Source organism: Glossina fuscipes, unplaced genomic scaffold (genome assembly GCF_014805625.2).
Source record: "Glossina fuscipes isolate IAEA_lab_2018 unplaced genomic scaffold, Yale_Gfus_2 61594, whole genome shotgun sequence".
In the NCBI taxonomy this organism is placed as follows: domain Eukaryota; kingdom Metazoa; phylum Arthropoda; class Insecta; order Diptera; family Glossinidae; genus Glossina; species Glossina fuscipes.
Window position 1 is genome coordinate 528,969 of NW_024003803.1, and position 13,691 is coordinate 542,659.

The 13,691-nt window shown below is 37.1% G+C and overlaps 1 long non-coding RNA gene across 1 annotated transcript in view; it reads left to right on the forward strand.

Annotated features, from left to right (window-relative positions):
* The window catches only part of LOC119643750, a 4,107-nt gene extending 1,233 nt beyond the window's left edge, over positions 1-2,874 (forward strand). Inside the window, exon 3 of the long non-coding RNA XR_005248419.1 lies at positions 2,537-2,874. This is a non-coding gene — a long non-coding RNA (uncharacterized LOC119643750). The remainder of the gene's footprint in view (positions 1-2,536) is intronic.
* Positions 2,875-13,691: the final 10,817 nt, after the last annotated feature.

A 13,691-nucleotide genomic window follows, 5' to 3' on the forward strand; every position in this document is an offset into this window, starting at 1 on the left:
AGCCATTTTTGTTTCACAATCACAAGTTGAAATTTAAGCAAATATTTGGCAAGGAAGCTTAAGTAGGCATTTTTATTTCACAATCAAAAGTTAAAATTTAAGCAAATATTTGGCAAGGAAGCTTAAGTAGGCATTTTTATTTCACAATCAAAAGTTAAAATTTAAGCAAATATTTGGCAATGAAGTTTAAGTAGGCATTTTTATTTCACAATCAAAAGTTAAAATTTAAGCAAATATTTCTGTTTCTCGAATAAAATTTACAGCGCACACTTGCTATTGCTTGCTCCTCGTTGTTAATTGCATTTTTGTACTTTTCCGTTTTTTTTGTCTAATAATTGAAGATACAACTCGCGGACACGTCCGCACTCTGCCAGCTTCAAAGTTGTTCTCCCCTCTATCTTGAAAATGAAAAACAGACAAACTTCTCGTTCTTACTCAATTTCCCTCTTCTTCTTCCTGTTGCTCTCTCTATAGCGGCTTGCCGCTACTCTCACAAAAGCAAGCATAGATCCCACAAAATCATACGATTTTGTCTACGCTTGCAAATGCAAAAGGAAAAAAAAGGAGTACCGCAAAATCATACGATTTTGCCTGTACTTGCAAACAAGGAAATCAGAGAAGAACAAAATAAACATATCCCGCAAGATCATGCGATTTATTAGCGGTACCACAAAATCGCAAGATTTCGTCTAACGGCATGCCGTTATTCCGCTCCTTGCGGTTGACACAGACCGACAGATACCCTACCCAAGGTTTGTTCGCGGCCGTTACACCGTTTACAAATCTTTAGTCAGGTCCAAAATTGAATTTGGACATTCCATATGTTGCAATTTCCAAAAATATATTGAAAAACGTATACAAGCATTTGAAAACCGAATGTTGAAGCGTTGTACTGGACTGACCCTCTCAACTCCTCAACATATTCTCAATGTTATATCTGGTGAAAGGCCAGTTTCCGAAAGAGCCCTTTTTTGCACTGCCAAGGAGTTAATTAAAGTCAAGATGATAAATCCTTCCCTTTTTCAGGAAATTATATCTCTCAGTGACACTGTCACTTGCAGCTATACTTTTTGCTATCAAAAACTTCGTCATATTTTTGATAAGTTAGATTCAATTCCCCCCTTGAATTTCATTACCAGCAAATGAAAAGTCTTCATAAACATTCTCGAACCGATCTCTACCTTAAAACAAAATGTCAACTTCTCTTGTATAAGGTTGTTATGCCAAGAAAACCTCCTTTTTTATTACAACAACGGATATGATATATATGCCGCTGACGGTTCCGTCGGACATAATGTATCTAGCTTCTCGGTCGTGAAACATCTATCTGAAACAATACTTCGAGTCAAAGTGGAAGAGGAACTTTCCTCTACTTTTATTGAGTTGCTCGCCATTCGACATGCTATCATGGTTGCTATTTCCGATGGTATCAGACGTTTTGTTATTTTTACCGACAGTAGGTCAGCTCTACTTCTAATAAATAAAAGAGATGCAGAAAATCAATATGTGTTTGACATTCACAAGACGTTGCACGAATCTCAAGTGGATGATTGTCACCTCGTTTGGGTACCTGGCCACTGCGGCTTTTTTTTAAATGTAAAAGCCGACTTCCATGCAGGGAGAGCTCGTGTTGATGGGACAATTTTGTCCATCAAATATACTCCCAATGAAGCAGTTCGGGCAATTCGCAACCACATCCTTCAACAGCTAAACGACGAATTTAAAGTAATCGCGCGCGTCAAATCCAATCGTCTTTTTTATAAATTAAATCCCACATTTCAATTCAAACCCTTCTCTGTATCTTCTTTTAATTCCTGGGAAAACAAAATTCTTTATAGACTCATGAGTGGTCACACTTATGATAAAGTTTATTTAAAAATGATTCGCGCTATACCATGTGATGTTTGTGAAGTTTGCAATGTTGTTGAGTCTGCTGAGCATCTAATGTTCAGATGCCACAGGCTTGATGGCATTAGAGATTCCTTTAGCTTCTTCAAGTTATATGGCTGTCTCCTCGATCTCTTTGCAGCAAAAAATGTACGTTATCTCGTGGAACTAACTTGCTTTATTAGAAAAGCCAATTTATCCTTTTAGAATTTTTCTTTTTCCTCCTCTTTCCTTTTTTTTTTTTTTTGCGTTCAATCATTTTCAATTACCATAACATTCCTTTTCGTTTTCAGCCAAAGTTTGCAACACTCAAAGTACGCCTAAAATATTTATAGTCGGTCAAACATATATCGTGATAAGTCGAGTAAGATCTCTGGAAGGCATACAAATACGGGAAATCGGCTCTACAAACTCGAAAAAAGTTTTGTAATAAAGAAGTACTCACAGAAATCAACAGAAGGACACTTTTTAAAAAAAAATGATTCGAATTATGATTCACTAAAGAGTAAAAAATAAATTACATAATTTTAAGAACTATAGTTCTTTACATTTCTTCATTTTCATCTTTCATTTTTACATTCTTTCATTTAACGTGAAAAGTAGTTTTTTTTTTAATATTAAATTTAATTTATTTTCTTTTTGTACGCAGAGGTTGGCTGACATATGGGTTCGAAAGCTTACTACCACCCTCGAATCCATAGTTGGACGCCTTTTCGGAAAGAAAATCTTTTTACCATTTTTTTATAAGAGCAACTAGCAGACAGTGCCTATTTTAATTAAAGTATATATCAGCCAAAGTCTTTATACACCGAATTAAGATATATTATACTAAACAACAAACAGCTTCGCATACTCATGGGCTCCACACCAACATATGCGCTTTGTTGTGAATAACGCCGTCAACTCCCGAATTGTGGCTGTATAGCTTGCGCAATTATGCTGATAAATATGTTAAACAATAAATTATATTTAACAATTTTTTTTTTTAAAGTGCACATGACATAACACTACATTGGTTCACAATGGAATAATATCAACTTCGTGAGAATATACGATTTTACAGTTTTAGGTTTATAATATTCTACGTTTATTGTACTGAATATATGCTGTACTGTACAAATGTGCAAAAATTTCTAAGTCAAACAAAAAATTGTTATGTATTTTCTTTCTTTCTATTGTAGTTGCTTTATTCCAAAAATGTATTTTTTAGAGAATATGTAAAAATGTAAATTCAAAGACAATGAAATATAAAGATGTTCAGCTGAATCAGCAGCCACTTGTATGCTTGCTCTTTCATTCTCATTATTTGCATGGGTGCAGATTAATAATTTTAATAGTTCCTTGATATGAGACGCTCTCAAGCGTTTGGAAAACACATACAATTCTGTGTTTTGAAGTGAATATTTGTTACCGTATGCATACAAGTGTGCACGTATGAAACAAAGCCAAGATTTATCTAGCACATATAAATTGTTTTCGGTTTTTCTTTCAGTGTTAACATATGCATACGCGCTTCGTTTTGGTGAAAAAAAAAAAAATCAAACACACACAAAGTAAACAATATAGCGTATTTTCATCTGATTTAACCAATCAAGTGAGCTCCCGCTGAACAACGCTGTCAAACCTTTCAAAAAGAAAAAAAAAATTGTTCTCAAATCACATAAGTTCGCATATAATTGACAAAATATGGTGTGGCCACAAGATCGTGTGGTTAAAGTCAATGACCAGGAATAATTGACAGTTCCCAGAGCCGGATTATGTACGCATTCTATGCGTGAGCACTCAGTCTTCAAATAATGAAGACACAACGTTCTAGCCAGAATTATGGAGCTTGGGAATAATCTACGCCACATATACCTTAACATTATAAAATTTTTTTTTTAGTTCAACGAAAAACATGAGAATAATTACATCGGATATGTGTAGAGCAAATTCAATTGTTGTCGACACTTCTTAACGCTTGACACTTAATCAGGTCTTCACACTTAAACAGGTCTATATTCCCTATGAATTCGACGTTCGATGAGTCGTTCCAGTCCCGCGGATTTAACGAAGAGATTTATGAGAGAACAAAACTTATGCGTTGGACAAAAGTCTGCAAAGGTTTGGGTCAAAGGTAGTCGAAATAACTCATTTTAATAAACTAGACATCACTAAAAACAAATGCTTCAATCTTAATGCGACACGTATATGCTTCGACGTGCTTCATTTACAAGCGTACATGGGTTAAAGTATCCAGTAAAGGCTTCCGTTGAACGAATACTACAATGGCAAAAGTATTACCACACCAAGATAATGTGCTCGAGACAAATTGCTCTTGCCCACACCCTACAAATCGTGAAACCACTCACCACTAAGATTATTTAGTCCCCCCGTGAAACCACTGGCCAAATCTCAAGTCTTAGACGCAATTAAATATCTGAAACCCTAGTATCAATGAAAATACTTTAGTTGAATTTCACCAGCGTTCGCAGCAAAAAAAAGCACCTCGAATATTATCTTTACTACAATGATAACTCAGTGGCATGTGTGTCCGAATTTTGTTTAAACCTCATGATGCTTTCACGACGACTATACTGTCAGAATGGATGGCTTCTCGAACTCCTCCTAAGGTTTCGGTATAGAAATTATTATTTCCGATAAGCTGATAAGCTCCGCTCCCCATAAAGTTACGAGAACTTTCCAAGACATATCAAACCTTCAGCTCTGCCTGTAAATTAATGAATTCTACTTAGTTAACCAATCCTTCCGAGTGCTTCTTCGACATCTTCTGCAATACCTTCAGTGCTGGTTTTACCAAGAAAGCGCCGAAAAAATCATCTCCGCAGTTCCTGTTGGAACAGTGAATTCAACTTAGTTAGTGTTAAACTCAGACTCACGTTCTCAATCTGCTCATGACAACATCGTTATTTTTGGATCCGGTGTTATCATCGTTTTTCCTAACGGCCTAACTCTTAGAGCATATTTTCTAGATATCTCCGCAGCTTTCAACTCATTTAATGTCATCACTCTAAGATCCGCACCATTCGCTTTAAACCTACCCACAAGATTCCGCAGGCTGTTACACGAACACCTTCACTACAGCAACACACTAGTTAACTTACCACACACAGGAGGTTCTAAAGGGGCACCCCGCAAATGTCTGTACTAAATTCAATTTTTATCAGCATTTAAATTAATGACGTGGCAATGTTTCCGTATTGGATTGTGGAGATGATCTTGTAATTTTCAGCTTCCACTGTAATCCTAAATTGGCCAGCACACAATCCGCCTTAGATATCATTACTACCAGTCTAGAGCCTCTGCAGCTGTACCTGTCGATTCGCCAGACAAAGTTCCTAGACTTCTCTAACAAATGCAAACCACTTACTATTGCACCACTTCACAACAACGGCTCCAATATACCCTATGTGGAGTCTTTCAACTTCTGAGTCTTCTCAACACTCGAAAACTTTACTTTCCTCTCATATTGACACGGTCGTCAAAAAAAAGCTTTTTAACTACTAAACGGAATTTTACAATGAGGCCTCTCTTTACTCAGCTATTGTTTGGCGAGAAAAACTGAATTCGTAAAATATGCAAAATATGTTATTCATTTTTTTAACAATTTTTTTAACGAGGTAGTTGAAATATACCGATACAAAAACGAAATATATGCAGCAGAATATTACTATTATTATTTTTTGATATGGCCTGCTGTCGGGCACTATGGTGATGAGGGAGATTTATCTGAGGAGCGAGATAAGGGAAGGGAGTACTGTTTTTGAACGTTTGCCTTAAAAATGGAGATATCAAGTACGGTAGGAAACACCACTTCTAGTAGGTTGTTCCGAGAATGGACAGCACGGCTTAAAATCGACTATTCACGGTAGTGTGTTGTACGGTATATAGGTAAAGCCAGGACGAATAGGTGAGAACTCTGATAACGACGTGTAGTCGATTTTATTTAAACGATTTAGTTTTTGGACATAACCATTTCATCTCTGTCCCTGCGCTGAATGATCCTGTTCCTAGGCGAAACTTGGCTCATGTTATGTCGACGCTCAAGCGTATTGTATATTAATAAAATGAAATATATATATTTTATTTGTCCTGTCCTATGAGGTAAGTATACGTGTCTAGCTAAACTAACTAGTTCGTTAGATATAGGAGGGGTTCTATACCTTGCTTACGGACATACCGGAAACCAGAGTCGAAACTCGATAGCGGACTTGGGACTAATCACCTACCCTGGACCTAATCACCTACCCTGCCTATTGGGCTCCCTCCGGTCAATAGAAAGGTTTGCGGCAACCGCGAAGTTGGGTCCGAAATCATCTCTAATCTATTTTCCTTTCATAATTAAAATCAATGTTAATTTAATTAATTTTTTTTTTTTTGTGTTTTCTTTTAAACAGTATGTTTGACATTTATCGTTAACGTTAATTTACTCTTTGTGTTTCTTTTAATTCAATAGCAATAAAAAATAGATTAATATAAAAAAAAATTAAACAAACTATTATAATATATAATATTAGTATTTTACAAATAAATGGTCTTTAAAATTATTAATTATACATCAATTTTTCTTTATATAGATATGGCCATAACTTACATGTTCATATTATACTGTTACGAACATCCCAAATCCTGTTCATTCCAGGTAAGTAATAAAATCCCTAAAGAGGGAAAAAGCAAGTGCACACTCGCAGGACGCCATGTAGCTGCCGGCCAAGGAAAACGAGTACCAGAAAAACAGGTTAACGAATTAAAAATGAAGCTATAAAATTAGGTATTAGTAATGTGATGGTAAAAGTCTGTATAGATAGAATATTTGCTGAAGCGAGAGTTAGTAGAAAAAGGATATTAAAGTTGAGCAGTTGAAAGTATTGCCAAAAATAAATTGTGAATAATCCTACATTTAAGAAATATAATTATAAATTAAAGAACTTTGAAGTGTATTATTCTTGAACAAAATATCCACGATCCAGTGATACGGACTGTATCTTAGAAAAGCGAATTTTATAACAATACTTATTTAGATTCAACTTAAACATACTTACTAAACAACTTAAAAAGCCTCAAACCACGATGCATATAATAGAAAGGATACATCCAAATCAACAATCATACTCATCTTCCGTTAACCTTCCTTGATTATATGGCATTATGTCCAGCAAATCAGATTTTAAATAAATCCCAAAATATGCAAAATTAATGGGGAAATGACCTCACCCGATATGTTTGCGACTAAATATTCATTTATTAGGTGTTGTTGTTGTGCGGTTGCATCGAATGTGTGCGTTGTATACAATAATGCAACGAGAACATATTACTGATACGTCCTAAACTAGGGTGCACTGCGCACAAGTATTTTCGCGCAGAGAACAAAAAAAACAAAGAAACGCCGACTTTGAGATTGCAGAAAGGTTTAATTACTTATTTAAAAATTTTAAAATTGTCTTCTGAATTAAAAAACTGAAAAAATGAACTTAGAATAATTAATGAATCCAAAAGCATTTGTATTTTATAATTTAGTTTGCTTTGAGATTTTGCAACAAAATTTATGTGAAAAGATTTCGGCAAGCTGTCACAACTTTTCGTTTGTTTTGTGTTTTCCCCGAAAAAATCAATTTCCCATCATTTTTTGCTTATCCTTATCTGTGGGACATATGACGTCCCCTTCTTCGTCGGAGTTGTCAGAGCGTTCGGCGCTTGGATTTGTTATCCATGATCCGCAGTTTTCTGTCGAACTTTAATTCTAACGGTTCGTTGAATAGATAATCAGAGTAGCCTTCATTCTTGTTATGGCCACTCCTTCTCATTTCCCTTCTCAGATGTTTCGGCGTTTCATCCAGATCGTCCCCTGGAGGAAGTTATCGGTAGAAGATGTTGAACCATTTCGTTGACGCTATCTCACTATGGAATACGTCACGGCAGTGTTTATAGTAACAGTGTTTATAGTTACAGCGATTTCTGGGAAATGTTTGCCATGTGGCATGCTCTTCATGTCACAGTTGTTTTCGCGGTGCAAATAAATATTTCGGTTGGGTTTTCGCGAAGTGTATACGACGATGTCAGACGATGTTGCACTCCTATGTTTTGAAGGCAGTGCCGAAACAGATTACTTGAATATTGCCCTCGGTTGTTGGTAATAATTTCCTTAGGTACCAAAGAACTTACTGAGTATTCTCTTGCGGAGTCTTTAAATTAGCCATTCCGGTGTAGATCGATGTAGAGGGGCCTTTTCAATCCATTTAAAAGACGTGTCAAGATGTGTGTTCTGTATCTTATTTTGGTTCAGAGCAGTGGTCCAATAAAATCCGAACAGACACTGGCCCATGGTTCTTCTGGTATGACAGCGCGCTTTTGCGGCAAAGGGTTATAATGTTGATACCTAACGTAGCAACGAACGTATTTGGTAATTTCTGGGACATCCCGGACTAATAGTAACGACTACAGACCCTGTTTGCCGCCTTTCGTATTCAGAGGTACTGTTGACTCGTTGTAAATTTCCTTGAGCACTTGGTGTCGCATCGATGCAGTAACGCATAGTTTCCATGCAGAACCCTCCTTACCAGAGTTGTCAGGAAATTTTTCTGAATCACCTTGGACTTCCTCTATGTTCGTACTCTGCCAATTGCATCCTTTGATTGGTACGACAAGCGTTGCAATGCGATTGAATTCACCGGCACGCTGTCGTGACAGTGCATCAGCCACCACGTTGTTTACTCCTTGTCGATACAACTTCATACTCCTGCGTTTCTCAAGCCCAACTGACTAATCTTGCGGTTGAATTATTCATACACTTAAGCCATAACAACGAAAATTATTCGTCACGATGCTAAAATGGTATCTCTTTAAATATGACCATTTTGGGGGACATCTAAAATGACAGCCAAGCATTCTATTCCGGTAGTCATACAGCTCTTTTTTGCAGCATTCATACATCTACTGGTATTGCCTTGGAGTCGTTCTTCGCCGTCGATTTGTTAGGCTAGAATGGCCCCTAATGCAGCATCACTTGCATTTGTTTGTAGTGTAGGCGTTTGAAAACCCAGAACGTGCAAGTATTGGGCTCTGTGTTAGCTTTGCCTTCAACATTTAAAACCAAGTTTCATACTCCTCCGCCCAGCGTCCATGTTTACCCTATTTAGTAAAACTGTAAGTGGTTTCTAAATTGTAGCGAATTCAGGCACGAATCGACGGTACAACGAGGCCATTTCTAAAAAACGGGGGTATTTCACCGTTTGCTGGTGTTTTACCAGGATCGGTTTGAATTCCTTAACTGGCAATCACCTGGCCAATCTATCATAGCTTGCATTGCAAGACTGCATATCAAAGTTTAAGCGGCCGGTACTACTTCATCATAATGTTCTGCCCTGCGATGGACATAACTCCATGTAAGTTCGCGAATTTCAGTAATTTTCCTCGTAAAAATTATTCGATTTCATGTTGTTCAATCTTCGTGCTTATTCTAAGCTCGATAGTTATTTCCTCGGTATTTTAAGTAAGGCTCAGAAGTTTCTAAATCTTTCGATGGTTCTGCTGGTCAACAAGATGCAAATTTTCCAGAACAAAGTAGCGTAGCTCCGAATACATTAAGGAGTGCCCCGGGTGTAACAACGAAATGGACCAGAGTGATCCTATTTCCAAATTGTATCGGACATCTAAAAGCGCTGTCGATTTTAAGCAGTGTGTCATCTGCAAGGAACATATTCGCACGGTGATTTGTTCTTCTGCCCAAGTCGTCGGAAAGTTTTCGTTAGAGAACTATTGCTCCTACCTGTGTCAATCGTGGCTGTGAGCCGATGGCCCGCGATGATAATTATAGTAGTACGTCCATTGGCTTCAAAGCATACATTAGTACCATCAGCCGGTATGTCTTGTTTAATTTCATACGAATTTTCAACAGCCTCTAAATGTCTTCGGTTTTTCGACATCAGGGGTTTGGATCTATAGCGCGGGGCCCAGGGTTTTGCCAGCGTTTCGTCACCGTTTTCGACTGTTGGGCTATCAATTTGCTGACTTAGCTATGCCCGAGAAGATTTTCTCGTTTTCGAAAGTACATCTTTATCTCTGTTCGGTAATTGCTTCGCTACTGCCTGTGATTTCTCACTTGCTCTAATTAGAGAGTTTTCGCACTTACTCAGACATTGTTATACACATGGTCATTCTGTGGCAATTTTATTTGAAAATGTTTCGAAGGTTTTATCGCTCGCACGAAGATTCGTGGTAGACTCTTGTTTCGGAGTCGTTGATTGTTGAGCTAAAGGTTTCTTTGTTATGGTATCCTGTGTTATATTATCAGTGATGTGTATGATTTTCGAAATTGATTCGCTTCGTAGATATATTGTTCGCGAGACATATTCGTTTTCGGACCCGTTTTCCTTGGCTGGCCGTGGGCTCCCCTGAAGTTTCCGTGTCTGCAGTAATCGATTACCTTTATACCACGGCGGTCACATCTCCAGCTAACGAGGACTTGTTCATTTAGACAATTATATTGGTTGTGTCTTTCTTCGGTACAAGGTCTACCTTTAATAGCTTTATTGAGTCCAGTGTCGGGATGTCCTACATCTGACTCGTGGGGAAGATAAATTTGTTGTGGTCATCGGCGCCCACAGGTTTTATGTCGTATTTCTCTGATTGGTTCTCGATTGTTTTCGCATGTTGTCGTTTCCGGTGGTATGGATTCCGCATCGTCAGCAAGTTCCATCATTTCGGATAAGTCTCTGAAGTCGCGCCGGCCTACACACTAGAGATAGTATGGTTGCGCATTGGAAAAATATTTTCTAACTTTTGCTCTTCAGTTAGAGTGATCTGTCTCATCATCGCTTGCATTGATATTATGCAATCTCGGACGGCTTTCTACGGACGTTGTGTTCTTTGGCGTATTTCATCTTCTTGCCGGCTAAATTATTGAGATTGTTGAAAGAATTTACGGGAAATCTTGTTTGAATATATGCCGGCGCCCTGTCTCGGAGCATTTCTACCATTATCGCTGGAGGACGGTCCTCAGCTCGTTCGAAAAAAGTCAGCGGTTAACCACTTTCAGCAAACTTAAGTCCCTTACGCCGGGCGATTTAAAGGACCGGTTTAGAATCGGTTGCGCGATGCGGCATTTGATAACTTAGATATGTTGGCACTAATACCTGTTCTTGGGGACGGTTTTCATTAATGCCTGGTAAACTATGATGTTATATGGTTAATAATGGTTGCTAACCTTGGTCTTTGGCGTCAATTGTAAGGGTTTCTTGCTATGCAACTGTCGCTGGCGTAATTGATGCAAACTGCGTATAACCTTCACTGCTCTGAGGCGGTGCTGGTGAAGTTCTTCGGTTGACATGATGCTTCTCATATAAATTCTGCAGTTGCAGCTTTGCTTTCTAGTTACTGAGCTCATGTACAACGCATTTCTTCTACCGGTTCAGTAGTTTCCGAATCAAACTCGTTTGGACAATCTATAAGCTCTTCTTGTTTTAAGAAATAGATCAAAGTGACACGTAGGTTAGTGGCCGTTTTATTCGAGCTTTACTTTAGCAGACAGATTCTTTTCTGTGCGAGAAACACAAATATCCCAAATGAATCAGTAATATATAAACCGTGCGACATACATTCTTAACCGAGCAGTAGTATAATGACTACCGCCCTTGTTCCGAATTCGAGTCTTTAACAGGGTTACTAATGTGTGACCACCTACCTGGGCTATATCTAATCAAAAATCTATCTGATATTCTTTCCTAACTCGCAATAAGGTATTCTCTGAAAAAATTGTAGGACCTAACCGCTATTAACTATAGACTACAAATTAGTACCAAAACTTTTGACGACATTGACTTCATAATAAAGCACAATGCAGTATTCATTTATTATTTATTTAGACTTTATCTATTTACTTAATTATTTATTTATTGTTTTGTTTCTGAAAATAAATAATGTAGAATATCTACGCTTCCCAATGTTATAATATACCGACGATTGCTGCACAAAACATCAAAAAAGATAAATTAATTATAATTGAGGTTACCCCATTATCTTCTGCCTCAACTATTCTAGGAAATTATTTGAAAGCAAGAAAAATATTTAATTTGTGAGAACCAATCTTGAATACCTATAGTCTTTTTTAATTCTTCACACCTGCCCTCCATATTCGGTAAAAATGAAATAAGAATAAACTGGCCTATTCATCTTGGCTAACAATCTACGTCATAAACAACGACCTGCTTAGCTAAATCATGCTGTGTGAACCCTTTTTTGTGTATGTATGAAGCTTTACTATTTGATATCAATTTGAGAATAATAAAATTTTATAAAGCTTTATGAAGTTTTATAAAACTTTCTTATCACCAAGCAAAAGTAGAAATTCGACTATAGCAATCACCATTGTACATACTTGTAATCCCTCGGCCTGCTGCAGATGTGACGTTCCTTTTTGAATATTCGAACTGCTAGCTGCCTAAATTTTGTTTGGGTTTTCACGGTCTTGTTCCTGTAATTAAATTTTATTTCAGACAGTCTTCATGCTGTCGTTGGGGTGTACACAACCAACTTCAGCGTGTTACTCAATTGAAATAAAGAAATAAAGAAAAGAGTCAAACATAACCTAGAAAGCAAAAAAATCAAAAAATTTAGTAAAAAAGCATCATTATTCATGATCACGTGAAATTATGAATATCAGCAATGGATTTCTATATAGTTACTGGATTGTGGATCTAAATTTAAGTTAAAAGGTCCAATCCATATCAAATACAAACAAAAAAAAAAAAAAAATATCTGTGGGTAAATTTTCAGGTCTTTTGGTCAATTTACAGCATATTGGTGTAAACTTTTTAAAGTTTATTTTATTTCAAATTAACTAATTTAGATTCATCTGCGTCGAATTTTCGCGCAATTTTTTCTTTCTCACCCCCTAGTCAATCTTTTTCCCACGAGCACCTGAGCCTTTCGTTGCATATGGCCTCCAAACAAAGTGCCTGCAGTGAAGGATTGTTCGCATAGTTTGAATAAACCTAAGCCGTTGGTTGAGTTTTTGACTCTTCGAATACATCGTTTTGCATTATTATGCCCAGAAGATCAATGGTTACCGATTCTTCTATATTGAAACCAGCAAAAGGGGTATGTTGTATCTTCTTTATTGCTGTGCGTTTGGGTTCATATAGATTTATGTTCAAATACTCATTGCCTCAAAGTTGAGCAGACGAAACTTCTCATCAAGAAACAGAGATATCAATACAATTATGCGCGCAAAGTATAATATGCAAAAAGGATAACAAAATAACAATCACAAAAACCAAAAAACCAAAAGCATAAACCGAAATAGCAGGAAACATGAAAAGGAAATGACACCAAAGAAACACTAGCAAAAGCAAAAGAAGTAATGCGACCACCTAAAAACAGGAGTAACACTGTAACACACCAACAACAGTGCCAACACCAATTATACACCAACAATAGTAATAACAAGACAATGACAACACCAACGGGAAAAATAACAGTAATTAGCGGTAGCAGCAATAAACCCAACATCAACAACAACAGCTACGAGAAGAAAAAGTAGAAAAAAAAAAACAATAACCATTAAGAATAAATTTAAACCCATATAAACAGGTACAGTAAGGAGATTTAAAATCCATCACTGTAAAATACCTGCACTGCGTGCAAATTTTTTCGCGGTATACTCAGTACCCTCGATTTTACAAATTTACTCCGACAGCGATCTCGTGGTTGCTAGCGATTTAAATGTCCACAATAAAAATTGGCTGCGCCATTCGATCCACACAATTCCAGAGAGACACGGCGCAGAGATTATGGCAGTTAAGAATTGC